The sequence below is a fragment of the Dreissena polymorpha genome, chromosome 5, assembly GCF_020536995.1.
Source record: "Dreissena polymorpha isolate Duluth1 chromosome 5, UMN_Dpol_1.0, whole genome shotgun sequence".
Classification (NCBI taxonomy): domain Eukaryota; kingdom Metazoa; phylum Mollusca; class Bivalvia; order Myida; family Dreissenidae; genus Dreissena; species Dreissena polymorpha.
Genome location: NC_068359.1, coordinates 88,312,389 through 88,318,736, shown reverse-complemented (window position 1 = coordinate 88,318,736; position 6,348 = coordinate 88,312,389). Strand labels below are relative to the sequence as shown.

The 6,348-nt window shown below is 34.2% G+C and overlaps 1 long non-coding RNA gene across 1 annotated transcript; it reads left to right on the top strand.

Annotated features, from left to right (window-relative positions):
* Window positions 1-1,307: 1,307 nt before the first annotated feature.
* Window positions 1,308-2,835, top strand: LOC127881507 (uncharacterized). Its single transcript, XR_008050104.1, has 3 exons — window positions 1,308-1,365; window positions 1,924-2,051; window positions 2,427-2,835. It is a non-coding gene; the product is annotated as an uncharacterized LOC127881507 (long non-coding RNA).
* Window positions 2,836-6,348: the final 3,513 nt, after the last annotated feature.

Below are 6,348 nucleotides of genomic sequence, written 5' to 3'. Positions count from 1 at the left end.
GTTTTTATTGTTCAAATGTTAAAAGGTATAAATCAAATTAGCCAACGGTAAAAAGGCTTTCTGTAAGTTCAACACGCTCTGCTAGGTTTGCGCCTAGCTTCTCCTGTTCCGCAATTCTCCGCGTTACTACGTTTATAGTAGAAGTAGTAATAACTAACATATTCAACGATAGTTATTGATTGCATTGATGCAAAAACATGTATTCCCGAAAAAAAATGTAATCACTACATATTTTGCTTAAATTTCATATATCCCCAGCAAACATGCACATATGGGTCCCATATGGGCTGTTTCTGGGCAAACCCATATGGGTAAGCCCATATGGGAGTCATTTGGGTCCAATATGGGCTAGCCCATATGGGAATGCCCACAAGGGTCCCATATAGGTCCCATATTATTGCGCTATCGGGAAAAATATGTAAACTTGTATTTCTTTGATTAAAAACTCATTTCTTAAAACGTATGTAGGACTAACTTGATCTAAACTGCTAATATTCTACCCAAAAATAGAAAATCAATGCATAAGCAAATAATATGCGGCCCATATGGGTCCCATACGGGTCCCATATGGGAGTCATTTGGGAGCTATATAGGCCTGCCCATGTGGGAATGGCGATAAGGGTCCCATATAGGTCCCATATTATTGCGCTATCATGAAAAAGATGTAAACTTGAATTTATTTGATTAAAAATTCATTTCTTAAAACTTATGCTGGACTAACTTGATCTAAGCTGCTAATATTTTACCCAAAAATAGAAAATCAATGGATAAGCACATAATATGCAGTCCATATAGGTCCCATATGGGTCCCATTTGGGCCGCCCAACAAAGGACAAAATCAGCTACCGGGCTGTTTCTGGGCAAACCCATATGGGTAAGCCCAAATGGGAGTCATTTGGGACCTATATGGGTTAGCCCATATGGGAATGCCCTTAAGGGTCCCATATAGGTCCCATATTATTGCGCTATCAGGAAAAAGATATAAACTTTTATTTGATTAAAAACTAATTTCTTAAAACATATGTATGACAAACTTGATCTCAACTGCTTATATTTTACCCAAAAATATAAAATGAATGCATAAGCAAATAATATGCAGCCCATATGGGTCCCATACGGGTCCCATTTGGGCCGCCCAACAAAGGACAAAATCAGCTATCGGGCGCACATTTTTTTTGAAAATTCTGTTTTTGATATGGCTTTGTTTTAAATAATGTATATACTATGATTAATATGAAGTTATTTTCAAGAGATAATTTCAATTTGAATAATCGCGCAAAAAAAATAAAGTATTTAAATAATATGCGCATGCGCAGATGTTAATTCCGCCTCGCGAAAACATTCAAAACAAAAACACTCGAAACGGTAAGTTGTTAAATTGTGATATTATACACGTAATTATATATTTCTTTTGAAATCAGATATATATTGCTGATCACGCATTATTTATTTATCTGTTACTTCAATGAATGCCTGTGTGTTTAATAATTTAAATTGCATATTATTAGATTTCTTCATCGCTTTGCCTTTGTCATGTATTTTCGCGACGTAAGTCGTAACGTTCGTTTATCGCCATAGATCAATCTCTTAGTTAGACTGCTTAATTCAACTTGATTCTGCCTAAAATTCAATACAAACTATTTATAGCAGACAGGCGCATGTCTGACAAAATGAAACACTAAATTAGTAATCATGCTAATGCATGAGAATCTTGCATATCTCATACATTGATAATATTAATTGAAACGTATATTATAATATAATGTCTTTTATAGGTCTTTGATTACTTGCACGCAAGCCAAGGTTGTCTGCCTGTGGACAAATTTTAATGATTATTTAAACACATATTTGCAGAATATTTAAGAAGTCTGTGTATTAGGAAATAATTAATTTCGTAATGTTTATTGTACAAATTTATTTCAGAAAATAAAATATTCACCACCACCTGGTTTGCCAACATCGTCTTTACAAGGAATGTCCAGCAGTGCATGACAGAGGCCGGTCACTCCCATTAAGTCCAGCTGAAGAGCCTTCCCAGTTTATAGGACAAAGTAACTAATTTTTGTGCTTGAAACTTTAACTTAAAATAATTTCATTTTTGGAATTACTGCTTATTAAATGATAGTTAATTACATAAATAAATGATGTAAACAGATAATCCAACTGAAAAAATAAAAAAAAATACACAGTCATTTAGTGATCTATAATAATACATACTTCTACTAATAAAAGAAACAAATTGACGTTGACGGGCATATAGGTGCAAGTTGCTATAATCAGCCCTAGCCGTACAACAGCTGTTGGGACAAATCGGGCCCACCGCCGTTATATCGGCACACATCCGATATAATTATATAAGACCCAGCTGTGATTTATATTATTGTCAACATAATTTTAGGTACAGTTCTTTTTTACTCTGTCTTCAGATGCAGTTACACAGATTTTAACGGTGTTGGAAACAATCAGAGACGAGAACAGGGAAATGAAGCGGATGCTGCAGCGGCTCTTGGCTAGGTCAGCTACTGATGACGAGCCAATGCAACTGCCAGAGAACATCAGTCTTCCAATTGGAACATTTGAGCAAATGGATGAGTTTGAAGAGCATCTTGGTGATGAAGCTACGATCCATCTTTTCTAGGACTGCTGCATAGTTCAAGCTTTTTTATCAAATATATTAAGCAATGTTGTCAATGTAATTGACAGTTCTTTCTTCATTGATCCTAAACCATTCCTTTAAGGCTCATCTTCTAAGAAAGCATACAATTTTTTTTATCTGGAAATGAAATGGTATATATTCCTTTGCAAAAGAAGAAACAGCATTCCAGTTTTGAAGGTTTTAAAAGACATATATATATATATATATATATCATGTGCAATTACGAAAAACACTAGAATGTATGAAGATATCAAAGATAATAATATGGACTTGTTCTCGAAAAAGGATTTGCCATTTATTTGAGTTTTGGATTTTTTTGCAGGGTTTTTAATTTCTAGTTTATAAAATATTTTGTTTAGTCTTGCAAGTATGTTTCAAAGCTCTAGATAAGGATTTGTGAAATTAGTAACGGTATTGCCACTGACAGAAAGAAAAGGAGTAACGCTGAAAATCAATTAGTACCTGTACTACCATATCCAAAAATACAGGTAGTACTGTACTACCCGTGTTCTTGGATATTGATGGGTGTATACCTTACTTTACAGAAACATTTGCAGCAATTATAATAAATATATTTTGCTTCTTAAACAGTTACTTTATTAGGTTTTCCATTCTGAATTATGATGCAAATACAACTACACATTAAAACTCATGACTAAATACTATAACTTTATTTTGCTTGACAAGAAAACACAAGCCAACTTGTAAGCTAAGTAAATGAACACCAATGTCACTGTCTCATCTCAAAAGAATCATTGCTTTAGCAGTCAACTGTCAAAGTTGGCATAGACTTTGCCAACTATTACAGTTAAACGCTCAAGCAAACACTTCAACTGGGCTTAAAGATTGAATGTCAGAATGGTTAGACGACCGTATGTAGCCATTATATGACAACAAAGTGTTTATTTGAACCGCTTTCGGTTAAGCCGGCCTTCCATGCTCGCAGACATATTGTTTTTGACGGGCTTACACGTTACCGGAAATCACGCCACAGAATAGATAATAATACTGGAACCCAGTCTACAACTTTTCGGTAATTTAAATTAATGAAAGAGGCCGTTAGGTTAGAGACCAACAAATATGCCGCGCTGACACCGACGTATCAGTACGGCCAGATTTTTTTCGTAAATGCGTAAAAGGGATATTAAAGTCGTAATTGTACGTCCAGTTCATAAAAATAAATGCGTAAGCCTTCATGAAAAAGCCGTATTTACGTCTGTACGGCCCTTATCTGGAGCTCTGATGTTTTCTACAAATGTTCTTTGAGTACATGGTGTGTTATTTGTATTGGTTAAAGATTTAATATGCATGGGTATGCTTTTGAGTAATGTGTAGTACATCAGGAAAATACTTGAAGGTATTCTGTATATGTATTATATATTAAATATCAAAATAATAGAAGTCCTTAATTCTATAGTTGTATAACTGGTCAACATATATAATGTTATAGAAAAACGTCTTATTGCTTGAAGTTATATCTTTATTGTTCCATGAAATAGTTTTACTGTTAGTTTGGGTTTATAGATTATGAGTAACATTACTCCATGCGGATAGAACATTAGATAGAAACATGTTTTCGTTAGCAACTTCATGTAAAATATTTTTGCTGATGTTACATTCAAAAAGTTAGGAATCACCATATTATTTTAGAATTCTCTGGTAGAATAGTTAACGTGGGATCCTCCTGCTATGTATGTATCCATGTATATGTGTGTAATACTTTATGTGAATAAAAGTTGAGAGTACTTTAATAAATTTTTAAGTCTTTTAACAAAAACCTTGTATTGCTTGCAGGATAATGATATTTAGCTCTTGAACATTTTGATATCGCTCTGTTCCAGCAAGAAGAAATAGATAAAACATTTAAAAAAATGAAATTGGAAGTACATGTACAAGAATCTTTTGTCTGATGTTCAATTTGAACACAGTATTTCATGTTTGCAGCCTACATATTATTTCTAACATAACCTGAATTTCCATTAATGTGTTGTCCAAAATTTTACAGGCTCTGTGTACCCATATTGAATACAATGCTACCAGTTTGTAGCCCATATTTAGAACAATACTGCCCGTATGTAGCCCATATTGAGAAAAAGGGCTACTCTAATGTAGCCCATATTGAGTAAAAGGGCTGCCTGTATGTAGCCCATATTGAGTAAAAGGGATGCCCATGTTGGACCTATATGGGTCCCATGTGGGCACCTATATGGGCCCCATGTGGGCTGCCAACATGGGACCCAGATGGGTAGTGCAACCGGGCTCCACATGGGTCCTATCTGGGCTGCCCCATATACTTTCATGGGGCAGCCCAGATGGGACCCATGTGGAGCCCGGTTGCACTTCCCATCTGGGTCCCATGTTGGCAGCCCACATGGGGCCCATATAGGTGCCCACATGGGACCCATATGGGTCCCATATAGATTGTTTGCTGGGTCGATATTTGAAGTAGAAAATGCACCACGCAAATCATATTCTGATACATTATGCAATAGATATAGATTATATTACGGGGATTTTAACAATTCATCATTTTTAATCGACAACACTATGACGCTCCTATGGATACTAAAATTCCCCCGATGTAACAAAGATAATTGTGTTATTAGTAATATTAGGTTAGTTAACAGAGCTCTGTACAATACGAGGAAATACTTTGACGAGTACATAGCTCACATACAATATTGTACGAAACGATAGGTGAGACAAATGTTAGTATGACAGCTATGTCTTAGTACAACTCCAAATATATGAGAAAAAAATGTGTATTATTTACCATTAATATTATTTTACTTATTTTCATTTTCAATTATACGTTACAATGTCTATTTCGCGAACATCAGTGTGTGATGTGTGACGGTTTTTGACGTTAGCCATATATATCACATTTATTAATGTTTATATGTCTATTTAAATGCGATAAAAGATTACTTACTATTTCATTTTAAGCTTATTTCAACTGTGATACTTATTCATACGATATTTTATACAGATCAGAAAAAAATATCAACTTTAAACATCATGTTGAATCAAGTATACGTCTTAAGTATATGTTTTGTTAAATTGAATCGAAGATGATCGGACAATGCAAACTATTTTTGACGCACGCGCTTAATTCTTTAATTTTATTTGGAATGTACGACTTCGTGCGTTGTATATTAAGAAATTATTAATATACAGTGTATATAACGAGAATGGGTCTTTCAAACTGAGCATTTTTCTCCTAGTCGAGTCGAATTATGAGAAGCATTGATAATTTAAAAAGTGTAGACAAACTTGGGAACCAACTACTTGCACATGTTATACTTTGTGAAATAATGCCAAATAAGAGAAGTCGATTCGAACATTGAAGTAAAATACTATATCTAAAGCGTTTTGAATTAGATATTTTCAAACTTTTAAAGAATATCTACTTTCAATTGTATAATATTTGCTGGCAATAATACATTTTCGATACAGTGTATACATATGTGACAAACCGATTTAGGTTATTACAAAATGCTTGTTATGAAAGCCTCTTATATCTAGGACCCGTTTGATACAGACACTCGTTATCAAAAGGTGTAGCTTTATATCAATGTTTGTTCAAATAAAAATTCGGAACTGTTTAACGATATTGGCTTTATTAAATTCGTATGAATTTTTAGAGATTGCTTGAAAGCTCGTACAATCCGATCTTCAAACAATGAAATAAA